The 18597-nt window shown below is 42.2% G+C and overlaps 1 protein-coding gene across 17 annotated transcripts in view; it reads left to right on the top strand.

Moving 5' to 3' along the window:
- The first annotated feature begins 5890 nt into the window (after positions 1-5890).
- LOC146796177 (uncharacterized) overlaps positions 5891-18597 on the top strand; it is a 1057178-nt gene continuing 1044471 nt past the window's right edge. For all 17 annotated transcript variants that reach the window (XM_085628582.1, XM_085628595.1, XM_085628592.1 and 14 more), the window contains exon 1: positions 5891-6100. The gene's annotated coding sequence lies outside the window, so the exon portion shown is untranslated. The remainder of the gene's footprint in view (positions 6101-18597) is intronic.

The raw sequence follows: 18597 nt of genomic DNA, 5'->3' as shown, positions 1-18597 counted from the left end.
AGAAACTCCACTTACCAAGGAAAGAATAGTTCTTGGCAACTATCGAACATGACAGCCCTCATCCCTCAGGATCGTGGTAACAGTGCAACACTTTTTGCTCAGACACTCGTGCTCACTTTGTCTCAGAGATATACACTGATTAAACGGTGGGGATGTTTTTCAATAAGCATTTATTGAACCAGTGTCATTCTAGTGAAAAATTGGTGTGCTGAAACAACCATTAGACAGAAACAGATATAAATGATTAAAAGCACTAACAGAGTAAAAGGATGGTAGATTTCTACTATCTTGCTAAAACAATGAATACAGGTAAGTATATAAAATACAAGACAGTAAAATGCTTACTCCTACGATGCGACCCTAACTTGATGTACCTAAGTGTACTTAGCATGTATGTAGGTGTAAAGCCAAGAATCCCTCTAGGATAAAGTCAACCCTGTTATCTCAAGTGAGTGACTGTGGGACCCCGTCTTGGTCTCATGATGGACACCCCGCAAAGGATGTCAGACCACTGCGAGCTGGAGTGTCTGTGTGCAGGAACCTAAGCGTCTCGTGTCAGTGTGTCAGCATGGAGGTCCTTTTCTCCTCTGGCAAGATATGGTTTTTATATACCCAAAGTGTTACCCTCAGGGGCTCTTTCTTGCTGTGTCATGTCGCACTTAGGATAACGGAAGGAATGACCCTTATAAATAGTTATTATGCAGGAGATGGTAGTCCTGAGTTTCCAAGAATCCGAATGCATAATGGATGAGGCCAGCTTTCCTACGTCCTGTAAGCAGTATCGTAACTAGGTAAAAGGTCAGTCCCAAGAACCGTTATGTAGTGTAATGGTAGGGGAGAATACAGGTGAAATGTTAGGTAACTACCTGAGCCCATATTGGGGTACCTTTATGAAACATAACAGGAGATATGTCCTTCTTACTCCCTCCCCGGGCAATATGTCCTAATGTATATTGAAAATTCGTTTTGTGACCAGGCCCCACCAATATTTTTATGAAGCTTGGTCACTTGAACATAGCTAGGTCTGCCACTTTCTGACCATCAGTAGCTCATAAGAACATAGTAGATTATTAAATAGTATACTTTGTGGAGGGCATGGCCAAGGAAGCCAACAAGGCAGACGCATCCTAACGTCTTTCTGTGATACGCCCTCGAGATCCGAAGCTTATCTGAACCACTAGCTGCCAGGGCCGGCTTTAGAGCTGGTGGCGCCCGATGCGACAATACTTGTTGGCGCCCCCCAATGACCACCTCCACCACGGATTCCCTCAGCACCACTCTTTAACAGTGCCTAAGTCTCCATAACCACTCTTTCTCAGATGCATATATAGCACACTCTCTCTGATACATAGATAGCACCACTCATACCAGTGTAGGGTGTCAGAGCACTTTGCATCAAACACACATTACACAAAGACAATCAATCATACGTGTGTAACCCAGCGTATAGGAATTGTTACATAAGACAGAGGACTACAAGGTGTAGGAGCCACATGTCATCCATACTGATAGGCAGAATAGTTTAATAGTGCTTGGTCTAGAGAAGCACAAACTCAGAATTTAAAAAGGAACACCATAGTTGGAGGTTCTCTTTAATAATGAGAATAGATTTCGGCCTAAATTAATCCTTTTTGCAACATTAATCTTTGCTCAAATCTATACTTTGCAGGATGCATGCAGTTCTTTGATAAAGTTGATAGTTCAGTACAAAGTACATAGAATGTAAATAGGTCAATGGGCTACTGCTTTTAAAAGAGACATCATTTTGTCTCTTGCAATTTATAAATTCAAATCCTATATTAGGATTTTAACCTATAAATTGCAAGTAACAAAATGATGTCTCTTTTAAAACAGTAACCCACTGACCTATATACCTTCTATGAACTTTGCAATCTGCTTGGTACTTGTTTTCTGCAACAGGCATATTAACCCTCTGCACTACTTTATAGTGGCTCAAACCCCCAATTAAACAAAACTCCGAGCTCTCTTCAGGAAGAACATTAATCACAGGATTTATTCTGACATATTTTTGTTGCCCAGAAATTGCTGGAAATCTATTCTCATTATTAAAGAGAACCCCCAACTATGGTGTTCTTTTTTAGGTCTCTCTGCGAGAAATTTAGTGTGTGGGTATTTCAAAGTGCTGCCACAGGCTTTTGGTGGTCTAGCGCTTGCGTTCACGCGAGCGTGCACGGTGCAGCCGCCATCTGTCTTTCATCGCGATCACTTTCACTTTCGCGGGCCGCGCGGCGGTGTCACTTTCACATCCGCGCAGCCAATGCTTGTTTTCGAGTTTTGCTGCACTTTCCGCAAGAGCTGCATGACCGGAGTCCCAATGCTGGCGCAGCATAAGGAGGTAACTATGGGATCGGGAACACAGACTAGTCACAGTTGCCATGTGTAAAGCGCTTGCTCCATCACTTGAAAGATCTCTAGAAAATGAACTGTAGAAGAAAATGTGGTCTCACAGCCATTTAATGATCGGTAACACCATGGACCGAGGACCACGCCCTAAGTATTAGTCCGAATAACAAACATTTGGTCACTTATTCGGCCGAAGGCAAGCACAGAGCCAAAAAGTGTTTTTTTTGTGTTTAGAACTAGTTCCTGATAAACAACCATTTATAGAGCAGACTCGTGTCTGTTTACATGTTTTGCATTCCTCTTCCCATCTCCAGTGCAATTTGTACAATTAAAGACCGGAATCAACAAATTCTCATGAACAAATATTTGATTTCCTTTTGTAAAATGTATGTCTGAATAAAGTGATTTAAAAAAAATTATTTTATTATTCGGGAATCAGTATTTTACAAACCATTATTTAACATTTGGCTTCGACTTATGTTTTGGGCTAAGTCGAACATTTCAATTTTGGTCTGTTTGAGGCTACACATCTGTAAGATACTAATACCCACACCATCGCTCTCAGCGTTATAACCTTTAAATGATGGTCCTGACTCAAGTTCCCCTACAAATACTTATAGAACAATAGATATTTCCCAGGGTGGCTGAACTACCAGAATATCGAATTTGGAATATTGTGCTCCCTAAATATGGTAGTCAGATTATCGACTATCAAAATATCGTGAAGGTGGGGATATATGTAGGTAGAGATTTACTATACTCCACTCCAAGCATACATATATCTTCAGTGTACGTCGATATGGAGTTAAGAATATTTCATTTATACTTGCCTATTTATATTTACTGCCAATATATTTTTGGTAGTAAATACTCTGGGTACAAATTGTGGTTGCATGATATTGTCATGTTTCATATTCTGTCATACAGATGGTTACAGAGTAAAATCACTCAACAATATCCACACAAAATTCCAAAATGTGTGAGGGTCTTTAGAGGGTCATATGAGAGCAAGGAAGCACCACTGATCTATTTAGCAACAGTTGTGTGTTGGAGACACCGAGATAGAGTCCACTCTGGTGTAACACATTTTGCTTGTGTGTTAGGCAGTGCTTGGCCTGCTGATGGATCCAATGTTGTGTGTATACTTTGAGGTGACTTTGGGTGCTATGTGTATACTTAGGCATAAAGTAACCAAGCTATCTGGGACATAAAACATTTTTTTGCAGTTTTATTTGTATAGCGCTTTATTGTGGATTGCAAGGCTGAAAGCACTTGCTTGTTTGCCCAGTAAGTTGTCACTCAGTTTTTATCATTTATATATAGCAGTTAAAATCTCTGACGAATATGCCTCAGGATCTTTTATGCCCTTTGGGGTGCATTGTTGTAGTTTGCCCTAGATGGGACACGTCTGGTGAAGGGCCTGAAGTTTGAACAAGTACTGTAAGCATTGGGCACTGAATGCAGATGCACATAAGCATGGGTGTTGCAGAGTGTGAGAATCGATGCAGTTGTGCATGTGCTTACCATTGTTAGGGACAGAAAGCATCATATTTAAAAAACGGAATTATCTGTTTCATTTGAGTTCATTAGAACATATTAAACAGCTGTAGTTTCTTCATTAGGGCAGTGAGACCTTGCCCCCCACCCACTGTGCCACGCTATGCGTGAAAAATAAAATGGCAATAAATTGATTTGAACACCCTTTAATTTCTCACTAGGCAGCCGCTGTCGCCAACCTTCCCGAAACAGGAAAAAAGGGGGGGTGCTCTCTACTGCCGATTGTCAGCAGATGACTGGAGCGGTGACTAACTGGGTGCACCAAAGTGCGCATGTTAGTTTGTCCGGCCGTCTTAGGCCGGGCAATCAGACCTGCACACTTTTATTTCTCCAACCCAGCTGTGTTGCATAGCCTGGTTGGAGAAAAGCCATAGGCTTCCTTTGCCTGAGCAAGTGTCAGACCAGCCCGCTCAGGCCAATCCAGGCACTTTTCTCATGCTAGCATGAGAACAGTGTCTGTATTGGGTGGGGAGCCTGACCTGAGGTGCTTGGACTGTTTGGAGATCACAGGAGAGCTGGAGAGGAGCTGCGAGGCAGCGTTTGTGCAGCTAAGTCTTTTGTTATTCATTTATTTGTTTTCCCCCACCCCACCCCAACCCCAGTACCCCCACCGCCCTCCACTTTAGATTGGTAGCGGCCGCCAGGGCCGGACTGGGAACCAAAACCGGCCCTGGCAAAGTGCTCGGCTGCCCCCCGAGGGGCGGGGGGGTGGGGGGGGTAGAAGGGGTGCCACCGAGCTCTTTGCCAGGACCGGTTTTCGGCCGATTTTATTGCAAAAATGGCCCTGTAACAAAAACGTCCCCCAGGGGCCCAAAACCGGCCCCCACCCATGCGGTGCACCGGGGGATTGCCCGGTGCCCGCTACGGCCAGTCTGGCCCTGGCGGCCGCACCTGATATTAAGTCCACACAGGTTCATCAGAAGGTCAAAACTACTGGGGGCATTTGTTAAACAACCAAAGGGGCATCAAATGGCATCAGTTGAGGAGCAATGGAAGTATTGCATAGGAAACAAGCATTGGCATAGCCAATAGGTCTTGCCTTTGGGACCTTATAAGTGTTTAGCCATGCAACACTTGATGTTGTTGCACCAAGGATATTGTGCTGGATAACTAAACACTTATAAGGTCCCAAAGGCGAGACCTATTGGCTATGCTAATGCTTGTTAAATTCTGAGTTTGTGCTTCTCTAGACCAAGCACTATTAAACTATTCTGCCTACCAGTATGGATGACATGTGGCTCCTACACCTTGTAGTCCTCTGTCTTATGTAACATTTCCTATACGCTGAGTTACACAGGTATGATTGATTGTCTTTGTGTAATGTGTGTGTGATGCAAAGTGCTCTGACACCCTACACTGGTACAGAGGCGCAACTAGAGCCAAATTTCGGGGGGGGGGGGGGGGGGGGGGGGCGGGCTGAGTCTTTAAGCAATAGGCAGAGTGGAGCTGCAGGGGCTCTTAGAAGGGGTGAAACAACAGCAAGGCCTCATTAACATGCAAATGGTCTTTTAAAGACCTGTGAAGTGCTCGGGTGCGGCTGTGTGTGTCCCCGGGAAGCTGTCTCATCCCGGGCTGTCACACACGACGGGGGGGGGGGGGTATGGGCTGAAGCCCTTTGAGTCCAATGAGTGTTGCGCGCCGGCACTGGTATGAGTGGTGCTATGTATCAGAGAGAGTGTACATTGTCACACCGGACGCGACCAGCTCTAAAGCCGGCCCTGTTGACAGCAACCACACGTTAATCCTCTGGTGACACCACTTCACCCGAAGATCGCTGGTTTATGGTGCCCCCGGCTGGCCTATATGTAATATTCCTCGGTATCCCCTCGCGCACTCCCTCCGGGACTGCTCCCAAACTCCACGCTTCTCCCTTTTCCCAAACACCAACCTGTCAGCCCCAAACACAGCCTGCCCCTTCCCACACTGCACCGCGGCGGCTACTCTTTCCGCCTCCTCCCCCCTCACTTCCTGGTCGGGTTTGTTGCTGTCCTCAGTCCTCACTCTCAAGCTCTGCTGGAGACCGAAGGGGACCCCCGAAATCTCACCTTCTGCTCGCCGCACAGGAAAAGGGGGAAGAGTCCCAGAAGTGCGACCTCAACGCTCCTCATCAGGGACATGCCCTACGGGCGTCGGCTGCTGTCGGTGAAGAGAAGGCAGCATGTCTGCAGGGACTGCAAAGGTAAATGGGTGGACAGAGCATGGCTAAAGAGGGGATACAGAAGGCTGCAGCAGGTACATTGGAAGGGTATGGTTACGGTGGTCGGCAGGGGAAATTGTTATGCCACGCAAGGAGGGGTAGTGATGTTAAATCAAATACATTTACACTGGAACGAGGGGTTTCATTCGGTAAACGCTCCCTACATGTATGCAGTGCAGTACAACTAGTGATGTGCGTGCTTCTATTAGTGTACGGTTACTTGTAGATATGTATAATCTGTTGTACGTATCTCTGGTGCGCATCACAGTTTGTCACAAAGTGTTGCGTGTCTACTCAGCTATTTACAGTTAGTTCCTGTTTACTCATTTAGGTGCACCAACTTTATACTGCATAGTATTTTAAAAATGCAGTTCGGTTGTACTTTTCCTGCAAAATTACAATGTGTAAAACGTTGTACATATATTCGGCTCTGTACATTCATTACTGAGAAAATACATTTGTGCAATACTTGATGTGCACGTATTAATCATAGAGTAATGTACACACTCACTATATTTTTGGTACTGCCAGCGTCTAGCGCATTGCACAGTAGATGCAATATACGCTATAGATTATAATGTGATGTCACTTATTTACACAGTGTGTGCTGATCCTGTGCATTTATTTATCACGCGAAGCGTATGTACTTGATGCAGTACGGTTGTCATTTTTTTCATTTATCTAGAGATGGAAGGGTCTTATTTTACATTGTTCTTCGCATATTCTATTTTAAAGCTATATGGGTGCACTCAGAATTGTACAGTTATTGTTTAAAAAGGCATGCATGTATTTAGTACCTTGGTAATGAGTTGTATAGTTATGGATGTCTTCTCTAAGCTGGACTGTCATTTTGAAAGGATTGTGTTTGCATTTGGCGTGATACCTATTTATAAAGCAGGTCTGTGCATTCTCTTTTGTACAGTGATCTTGTACTTTATACTATAGTCATATTAATCATGAACCACTCAATGCTTTCCTTTGTTTTTCGGTATTAATGACGTGTTGTATCTGTATGATACACTGTATAGTATACACCACACTGTACAGTCAATGTAGCTTCTACTGTATACTTACCATGTGTACCTGGTACTCTCTTCCTATTATACAAACTATGCATATTATACAAACTATATGAACCTGCAGCTGTGCATTTATTTTTATTCAGCGCAGTACATGTAGTATTAGTCAGAACATACTGCACATGCACTTTGTGCTGTACATTTACTAGCTACTGTGTGACATACACATTCTTAATGCTGTGCATTAATTGTTCATAATGATTTAAGTGTGGTACGGATATTTAAGCTCTACACATATTTGATATTTTTTCTTTTATTATTATTAATAAAACATTGTGACAGTACCCAGGGAAAAGTAGCTGGCACGTTTTGTGAATCCTGAAGCTGGAGAAGTAACTAACACCAAGCAAATACAAATACGCTGGCTCAGATTTACAATACTCTTGAGAGAAAGCCAGAAATTTGCTTTCACAGATTTAACTCACGTTGGCACGCTATGTCTAACTATTTAGACATTACCCAAAAGGTCTTAGTCCACTCCTGGGAATCTGTTTGTTTAGTTTTTCCAATGGTAGTCGCCTGCATAAATTTCACAGGTGTGAATTTGTGCTTGCTTAAGAACACAACACAAAAGTGCATTTGCACTTATTAATTTTGTGGCGTTCTAAAACGCTTGAGATTCAGGCCCGTTATGAATAGATCAGTGGGGAAACTATAGAAATGTGCGTTAGACAGGGCCGCTGGATTCATGAGATTTCGCAGCACTTTTTTGCATAATTATGGATTTGCCACATTTTCCACATTATCAATCATCTGCTGCATAATCTGCAGGTGTTAACAAACATGTTTTTGTTTCTAGCTCCAACGGATCAAAAGTTACTAAAATTGCAGGGATGTGGGTATGCGCACAGTGGAAGGCCCTTTGCAAAGGCTAACGGGTCACCTTTACGTCGCTTTTTTCAATATTTGATTGTTAAACTTGTACTAAAATGAAGTGAAATATTTGCCCAAACAGTATTTCGATGTGTAAAATGACAACATAAAAAAGTAACAATGTAAAGAAAAAATGTGCCACATAATGTAGTCAACCCTGCCACATAATGTGGTGCCCCCTGCCGCATAATTCCAGGAGCCCAGGCTTTAGGTAAAATATGCTATAGACGAGATACATCACCAGAGAAAATCGATGTACATCAAAGACCCGTGCGTTATTTTATGAAGATATTGACCCCGGAATCATCATGAGGTGCAAAAGCAGTACGGTTTCCATCATTTTTCAAACCTAAATCTTTAAGATTGACATTCCTCTTCAGTGGGTTCTATGATTGAGGAATAGCCTCTACGTAAATCACACCAGCGAGCCACAATGCGGACACATCCTGTTTGTGATTGTTTAAAATGGAGAGAGAAGTCTTTGAGTGACAGACACGTTTAACGTGACGCTCCCTGAACATTTTCGCCGTGGGGGTCTGAGCATCTTTGCCAGTGTACACTACGGTTGTTAGTGTTTCCATTTCTGTTCGCTCACCATTTAGGAATTAGGAATTTGAAACACAAAAAAGATATACGAATAGTCTTAGAAATAATGCAGAGAAAAGTTGTTTAAAAACAAAGTAATTAATATATTAAATAATTGTGATGCTTAAGTTGGCATTTATACTGCAAGTGCGAAGTGTCCAAGAGGCTGGATGGAAAAGGGGCAACTTGGAAAGCCCACCATCCCCTTCCCCCATGCTAGGCAGTTTATACCGCTCCCGCCCTGTAGACCTCCTCGGGGAATCTGTGATTGAGCTCTTGGCAGTGCAGTTGGCAGCCACATCCATCATCAACGAAACATCAGTCATCTCCTCAGTTCTCTTGCTCCGCCCCTCGCAGCTATACTGACTTCCACTCGCCACCTCTATAAATAGACGTCTTGCTGCAGGCCTGGATGAGGGCTACAGATTCCGCGTTTCTACTGGGTATTCCCATCTGCGTCCGTCTCTTTATTGGATGTCACTTGAAAAGGAAGCACGTGCTTCTTTGAGGTTATTGCAAACGGTTCAATCAGAGCTGATTGGAGGACGAGGAAGGAAGGTGCTTATTGGAGGAGACGGGACAGCATGAATGTATTAGAACTTAATGGGAATGAAAGCACGTGCTTATACAAGTGATGATGGGAAAAACAATGCTCCTCTAGGGCGACTGGGAAAGACATCACTGCTGAGTCTTGAATATGTTGGGATAAGGGAACACCTGTTGTCTTGGTAATTGGAAAAGGAAGCACATGCTTAATTTAGTTGAAAAGGGAACAACATGATTTTTTTTTTTGTAACTCTTTTTATTGAACAATACCACAACAAACACAGCAGTACGGCCAATCGATTAGAAATATCCAGGTGCAATACCAGGACAGTACATTTTTAATGCAGCACTCCCAAGACAAGTGATTTGGCATACCCCTCAATCTCACCAACATGATTTTTTATTTAACATGTTATTAACGGATGCACGCGGTTAATAGGACTGTTTTGTAATTATTTTAGTGATTTTTAGCACAAATAAGTTACACTTGGGCTATACCCATTATTGAAAAATGCCATGGAATGTATGAGAATACATCGAAGTAGGTAATATCGACCTGCAATATTAGTGCAGCCACAACATCGACAAACAATTAAGGTGTAAAGCAAGTATATGTTTACTATTCTTAACTCCACCCATAAGCACCTTGGGAGGTAAGAGTACATTGAATATATAATAATAAGTATATATTTACGTTACAGTGTAGTAAGTAGTAGTTCAATACAACGGATGCAGTATTATTTTCAGGCAGTTAGGTGGCATACACCCCTCCAATAACTATTTAATGCGAAAATCTAGCCTTTCTGGGATGCCCAATGACAATGTGGAGGTAAACTGATTTTGTAGTGGTTCAACTCTGCTAGCTAAGTCAGAGCAACAAGGCGACTCACAGGTAAGATTTGAGGTGACCTATAGTTATTTTTAGGTCTATTTGTCAGACATATAAAGTAAATAAAAAAAAAAATAGGTTTTGCTGTGATTGGTAAAAGTGTTTGAATGTAATGGAAACATCTGCAAATGTTCATAAAAGAAGTTGGTCAGAGTGCAAAGTTTATTAATGGGGTATGTTGGACTCCGAGCCCCCCCCCCCCTTCCCTGAAACCGCGCAGCCCGCCCCTGGTTGTAAAATGTTTACTCGCACATTTTTATTCTTAGTTCACATCTTGACAAAGTCTTAAAAATACAATGAGTAGACAACAGGTGCCCGCATTAAGTGAAGAAAACATCAATACCTTTTTATTATACATCACCCCACTGACCAAAACCTGTTCCCCTCCCACAAACCTGAACACCCCCAACTCTCCCCCCCCTTCCTTGAAACAACAAATATACATGACGGGCTCCTATCCCCCTCCTCACTTGAGTCATCTGTGTTCTTATATATTCCTGCATGTTATCTCCCCAATTGTTGTAATTCTCGTTATTTTGCCACCCCTAGAATTACCAGGAACTGGGTAACAGTAATTCCAGGGTGGTGAAATAGCAGGGATTTTAACAAGCCTCTGGGTAATGAGTGCCTTAGTATGTTTCAGTAGTGCTGTCTGCTTTGACGGGCACAACAAGGGGTTACACTTCTTGCTCACATGTTCTAACGAGCATTGATTGGCAAGGCCAATCGGTCTTGCCTTTGTGACATTATATATGCCAATGGTTTTCAGCAACGCTGCACAGCATCCGTGACCCAATGCAGTCTGGCTAAAGTAAAAAATACAAAAGCCTTTGACAAGGCCGCCTGCATAATTTTGTAGGCGCATGCACCACACATGTGAACACCAACAAAATGACGCAGTGCTTTTAAAATGTTTTAATTACTGATCCGAGTTGGATCGGGTAACTACAAAAACCTGAATGGGCAATTTTTTTTTTTTAAAGTGGACAGGAGGGTGTGGGGCACTGAAGCAACACAAGAGGGACACAAGACCAACAGGTGGAGAGAGCTGGAGGGGACACAAAAGCAAGAGGGAGGAGGGCGGGAGCAAAAGCAATACGAGGATTGGTGAAAAGCAACAGAGAGCGCTGGTGGGATAGCAATGGGGAGACGCACACAGCGAGCTCAAGAAGGAGAAGGGTGGCTAGAAAGAACTTACCAGTAATTCGAATAATCTGATGAATATCCTTATAGAGAATGCTAGTAGGAATGCTAGTAGGAAGGTGGATAAAATAGCTGGTGAGGTTGATCCACTGGAAAAAGAGATAGCTGATTTGAAATTGGATGAGGTGACTAAGAAGAACTACGATATTTTAGAAGGGATCCTCGGCAAACATGAGGATGATATCAAACAACGTAAAGCGCGTAAGCTCAAGAGAAATGAGGCGGATTACTTGGGCGGGAGAGTCTTTACGTTTGCCAAGCGTTTCGATTATTTGATTAAAGATGATGTTACATGAACCACCAGTAGGGCATCTTCTGTTAGTGATAAGAGCGCATCCAAATAGCAATGTGTCCAGTAGTGGGGATGAGGACCCTGGAGAAGGAACCTCTAATCAGTCCAGTGCTTTTTTACGGGAAGTCTGGAGAATAAGGATGGGCAACAAGGAACAAAGTATGAGGATAAAAGGAGGAGAAATACCAAAACCAGGAGAGGGTGCAGAGGGGGGGGCGATGCACCAGGAGAAAGACAAGGTATGCAGACCAGATCGTGGAACAAGCGTAAATAGATGAGAGGTCTGAATTTGAGATGAAGGTGGTCAACCTATCGGATAAGATCCTTACAGGAGAAATGGTTTCAGTGCTTAGTAAGGGTATGAGGTTCTGTCCTGTCAAAATATATGATGTTGTTGACACCAAGATTGATCTGTACAGGTTCATTAGGCGGCTGAAATGAAAGACATTTTTTGCAAACAGAGAATCGTCTAATATCAGTGATGTTTGTGACAGACCAACTATGTCTTGTACCATTGCTGATATTAAGAATACTGCTATGCTGTTGTCAATTACTGAGAACGAAGAAGATCCCGTAACAGTTTATAAATTACTACAAGAAATTGAGTTAAATCTTGATTTAAGTGAGGACAGTGGCCTTAAAGTTAAGTCACATTGGACCCCACAGTTGCAAAGTGGCAATAACATTGATTTATTTTATACAGCTGTATTAACGGATATTAACAAATGGCAAGAAAATAAAAACAAATATAGAAACTATCATTTTAAAGATAACTTGACTCCTCAGGAGAGAGCAGCCTTATATGAACTAGCACAAGATAAGAGTATAATTGTTCGGGAAGCTGACAAGAGAGGGTGTATGGTGGAGATGAGCAAAAAGGATTATGACAATGAAATCTTTGAGCAACTGAGTGACAATAAGTGCTACATCAAATTGAACAGCAGTCCTACATATGAGATCACCCGTATCATCAATGGTCTTCTGAAAGATTGGCGTGAACATGAACTTATAAATGAGGATGAATATAGATTTCTAGTGGTCGACCGCCCTAGGTTTCCCTGTTTGTACACCTTGCCTAAGGTGCATAAAAAACTTAAATTTCCCCCAGGTAGACCCATTATTTCGGGGAACGTGGGTCCGACAGAGAAACTGTCTCAGTATGTAGATGTTTATTTACGACCACATGTATCGAATGTACCCTCTTGTATACGTGAGAGCAAGCATTTGTTAAATATGTTGTGTGATGTGAAATGGGAACTTGGCATGACCTTGGTATCCTTTGATGTTGTCTCACTTTACACTAATATTGAACATGATCAAGGGTTGCATGCACTGGGATATTTTTGGGACAAACGGCAAGTAGAGCACATGTCGCACTCTGAAATGTTGATTGAAATGTCAAGATTAATACTTAACAACATGTTCCTTTTTAACGGGGAGTGGTATAAACAACTATGTGGTACCGCGTTGGGATCCAGATTTGCACCGTCTTTCGCCAACCTGTTCATGGGTTGGTTCGAGGCGGTGCACATCTGGGGACCTCGTGGCCGAGAATTGACTGACAACATACATTATTGGGGTTGATTTATCGACGATTGCATAATGATCTGGACAGGCTCTTCACTCAAGTTAGATACATTTTTGGAATTTCTCAATAATAATGAATATAATATGAAATTTACAATGACTCAGAGTAGAACAGAATTGTGTTTTTGGATGTTGAGTTGTACATTGCAGACGATAACATCCATAGTCGTATGCATCGCAAGCCCACCTCATGTAATTCGGTATTGCATGCTGACAGTGCTCATCCTAAAAGTCAAATTAATTCCATCCCATTTGGTGAGATGTTACGGGCACACAGAAACTGTAGCCAGGAACACACATTTGATTGGAATCTGAAAGACATCAGGGAACGTTTTTACAAACGAGGCTACAGGAAGGAGGTAGTAAATCAGGCTGAGACTAGGGCACGGAACCTAAAACATACAGATACTTTGAAAGATAGAGTTGACACAAGTATGGGAAGTAAGGAGAGTACTGTGAGAATAATCACCAATTATCATCCCTACTCTAACAAGTTGTATAATATACTCAAGAAACACTGGCCCTTGTTGAGAATTGACAAGGACCTGCGGAGCCACGTGAAAGATTATCCTAGTATCACATACAAACAAGCATTGGCATAGCCAATAGGTCTCGCCTTTGGGATCTTATAAGTGTTTAACTAGAGATATTGACGTTGCCAATATCTTTAAGCAGTGCTGTACAAAAGTCTGCAGCATGCTGAAAAGTTATAATAAACAAGTGTCAGAAGCATTTTTGTTATCTTCCCTCAGCAGTGCTTTCAAAGTTACTCCTTCGTCCAGAAACCTCGTGGCTCAAGTCAATTCAAATCATTAACGAATCATTAACGAAAACGAATCGCTACATAACCAACACACGGATTGTTTTAAATTCAAGAAACCAGTTCTCTCATTCCATTCGAGACGGAGTAACTCATTAGTATTCAGCAGATTTGACTATAGGAGCGTAGCAAGGCTGTGCTTAGCAGTAATGCAAACAATGAAATTGGAACCCATTACCAATTTTGATAGTAATAAACGGTTGCTTATTGGGATGAAGCGAGTCCCTAACAGCCCTGGATCCAAGTGGAATAGCACCTGCTGAATTATTGCCAGCTACAGCCATGTAGGGGTATTGAAACAGTTTTTGTAATGGGCCTCCCTCAGTTATTTTTGCACCACTCAACAAGGTCCAAAACATTGCAACCAGAGCTTTGTACAATCTATATAGGCATATTCCCACTCCACCATACAGTCATTTATCTCGTTGGCTCTCTGCCAAAAAAAGTACCATTCAAAATCTCCTTACACGTATTCAAATCAGTAAATGGCACAGCAACTAACTACTGTCTAACATACTGTCTACACTCACACCAAGAATTTACGACCAACTAACCAGAACTTTTTCCACCTTAAACCACCACCAGGTTCAAATCACTATTAGGCCCTCACCACTGTAACACCCTACCAAAACACATTCGACAACCACATCTCTATAAGAGTTCAAAATGGTACTGAAAGCTTGAAGAACACAAAAAAAGAGTACAGCTCCCTCATATTGAAGTAAGTCCGTGTATTACAAGCATATATGCTTAAATAGGTGTAGAAAGGCAAATTCAGTAAACGTATGACTGTATTTGTCAGTGTTCATCACACTACTGGTGCTATTAATGACGCAAATGTTGGCGGTACTCCTTAGTGATGCCATAGTGTTGCTGGCTTAGCTGGCTTCCCTCTCTGTTTCCTGTCTGCACAGACATGGTCGATTTTAGTTTCCCCCTGCATATTTATAGCATCACTATATCCTCTCTAGACTGTTGATGCAGATTCGGATTTTCTAACTTAAGTGACATGGCCTTGTTGAAAGGGGGTTAGTTTTGATTGTTTTTTTTTCGTTTTCAATTTCATGCAACACTTTATATTGTTCTTTTACTTGACTGGAGATATATGTAACCTTGTCTGTTTCAATGCTGTTACTTCCAAGCCAGTAGGTGTTGCATGCAATGTCATATCTTAACAAAATGTAATAAACTTTGTGATAACAAATGTAATAATAATGACGCCAACGTAACAGAGAGAAAAAAACAGTAATCTCTTTTGCCATTAGACCATTCTATCAACCATCTCCTAGAGGTGGTGAAAGGCGGAGGGGTGGGGGGAGGAATTTTGGTGTTCAGGATGTAAAACGATGAAACCATGTCCTAGGCACACATAATAGTAGGTTAAACAGTATGTAAAATAAATGAAAGCACTACAGTATAATAGCCATCAAAGGAGAGAAATATCTTCGGATATGTTGAGCAATGTTCAGTCCTTTAATTTTTCTCAAAAGCCAATGACCAGAAAACCAGCCGACACGTGTTTTGTCGCATGTGGAAAATTGTTCTGCGACTTCCCCAGGGCTGTGAAAGGATACAGGGGATAGGTGTGATACATACATCATGGCTCTACATCTATAGAAGCTGTTTGTAACAGATTCGAGTGCAGCTGGATCAGTGGAAACCCACACCACCAAATTGTGGGGAAAATCCATGTGTAGGAAGCCGGTGCAAAAACGATGACGGCAAGTGCTAAGATCAGTGATGTGCACATAAAGATCAGCGAAGTGAGGTTCGACATGCCCTATGTGTGAGAGTGAGACTAACTCCGGGCCATGTGTTGGTGTTAGGTGGGAAGTGCAGGACACAGGTCATTATATTAATGAAGAACCTGACTTTTTGGTTTACCTGTAAATAGAAGATGAATGCCTTGATCGTCTGAGAAAGGAAAAAAAACAAGGGACGAGGTAGTGAGGAAACAGTTCTGTGGGTGGGCACTAAAGTAGTCCGGAACAGTAGTAAAAATGAAGGAATTTGAATGGTAGGTGCAAGTGTAGGCTGTGCACAGAAGAGAGAAATGGAGGGAGAGCGAAAAAGGGGGGTGAAACAAGATGATATCAAGTGTGAAAAGAGAAAAAACATTGAGCTTACCGCTCAGCCGGTGATAATTCCAACCCGGCTGGGCATAGAGCAATCAAGTTGACTCAGGTCGTTTTAAAGTTATCTAGCGAAATGAGGGAGAGAAAAACGATTTTTAGGAATCTCTTTATGCCATCCAATAAGACAAGCAACTGAGCGTTTCTGTTCACTCTATGTTATACACGAGTGAAAAGGAGTGTAAATGATAGAAGAATCGCTCACCAGACGTGCGGTAAAAATGAACATCCGGCACGTAATGGATCAATTCTCGATCCGTTGCCTATGGTAATAAGGTCATCAAAATGTGGACGAACTGTGGAAAAAATATATAAAACAGACCTGTCATCAGGGTATTGAGTCCGATTTTAAATGCAACATCAGCAAATACGCTGGTAAAAAGTGGAATTTTACCAGGGTAAAAGTAGCCTGTGGAGCGGGGCGCCGTGAGGGAGTTTCTGCTTGTGGAACAGATAAGTCCAGGGACGCGGGTGATCTGGAAAGCAGATCCATCTTACGTTAGTCACTATACCAGGTATTATATCTACGGACATGGTGGACATCATATAAAAGACCGGGGCGCTTAAAGTCTTACCTTGGGGCGAGTATGCCAAGGAACCCTCACGACGGATCACTGTTTTCCGGGTTATGGACACGTGATCACGAGGGCGGAAGTGGATTATAAACTGTCGACAGGCTGCCCTCCATAGGATGGTTGAAAAAAGACTAGAGCGTAAACTACCTCTGTTTCGCTCGTGAATGTGGAGTTTCCAAGAAGAAAGACGTATCACTGCCTTCAGTCGGATCCTTAAGTGAAAAGGTATACATCACGGGTTCGAAAAAACCCGATCTCCACTGTGTGATGTTTTAAATTCGGAAACAATGATCATCAGTAAAGTTGTATCATGAGTAGGCTGATTAAACCTGTATTGAGACCAGGAAAAGTTAGATTTCAAGTTGAAGAAAAAGCGAGTCTACGCAAATGTATGAAAGGGACACCCGAGCAGTAGTACATTGAGAGTTTATCGAAAGGGGGTTTGTTGAAGTAAGAAAATAGTGACGGCAATGTAGTGGGGTACAGTTAAAAGACCAAGTTGTACGTGAGCTCATCTATGCTTTGGTGTGCATTCCCCACATTGTGTGTATTTAGTATTCAGTGTGCGTTCTATCGTGAGCCTGTTGAAGAGATTATACAATGTGATCATAGCAAAACACTTTCAGTATAGACCCATCGTCACTGTTACAAGAACAACAAGCATTGGCCGCGCGGCCGTGAAAATGACATGGCCGCGCGGCCCGTGAAAGTGATCGCGTATGCGATCAAGCGCTGCGAGACACATGGCAGCTGCGCGCGTGCACGATCACGTGTACGCAAGCTTTAGGCAACAGGCAGCACTTGGAAAACCGCATACAAAATTTCTCGGCCAGACCAGCGCATGCGCTGGATCAGGCAAAACCTAAAAAGGCAATTCAATACGAGGAATTATTAGTCCAAGTTATCCATCCATATTGAAATCGTAAACATGGTTAAGTACTCTGACCATTGGTTCATATAAATGCGGCCACTGCACTATGTGCAAGTTGGGCTTGGATGGAGTTCGTGACTTCAGTTTTAATGGTTCCCCTTTGTTTAAAATCAAGTCTCATATTGACTGTATGACAAAGTATGTAGTATATCTACTGATCTGTAATTGTAAAATGATCTACGTTTGATCTACGTTGGTAGTACTATTCGACCTATGAGAGAGAATCATTGAACACTTTAGGGCGGCCAAACAACGTGACATGAGGTACCCGATAGCACAGCATATGTGTGATTGTCCAGCTCAGGGCAAACATCTGCAATTTAGATTCCATGGTCTACAGGTGACACCCAGTAACCCCCAGAGGGGGTAACAGGGAGTTGAGGTTGAGGCAGAATGAGGCACGTCTAATAATGTTGTTGAGATCTGTAGAACATGGGCTCAATATTGATCAAGAAATGCAGTATTTTCTGAGTGCATGATATGGATGTTATTGGACTAATTTCAATGTGATCTGACTATCAAAACATGGAAATGTGTAAAAAACTGAGGCTCTACATTGTAAAGGAATAAGAATGTTAAAATGCGTGTTTTGTACAATGCATACTGATGCACGCCCCTGTCTGTCCTCCCATGTGATAACAGACGATTTATTTGCCTTGTTTTATGTCTTCTGATGATGCCTTACCTTTTTGAAAATGCAAGAACATTTTTTAGATTAATTTAGTTGTTCCGTGCGAGTGGGCTCACCTCTTAGAATACATGCCGATTCAGTGGCCAGTGATATCGAATAGGTAAATCTTGGATATCATAAATATGACAGATAATCATTTGGGAATGAAGTGACCTGTGATTTATATGATTTAGATAGGCTGTGGGATCTGTGGAGTTTGTTTTTTGATAATACTAATTATATTAGGTATACATTATATATGGATATACTAGACATAATGAGGATACTTATAATTTT

This window comes from Triturus cristatus, chromosome 10, assembly GCF_964204655.1.
Source record: "Triturus cristatus chromosome 10, aTriCri1.1, whole genome shotgun sequence".
In the NCBI taxonomy this organism is placed as follows: Eukaryota; Metazoa; Chordata; class Amphibia; order Caudata; family Salamandridae; genus Triturus; species Triturus cristatus.
Note: the sequence above shows the minus strand (reverse complement) of the source record. Positions and strands in the feature narration are given on the sequence as shown.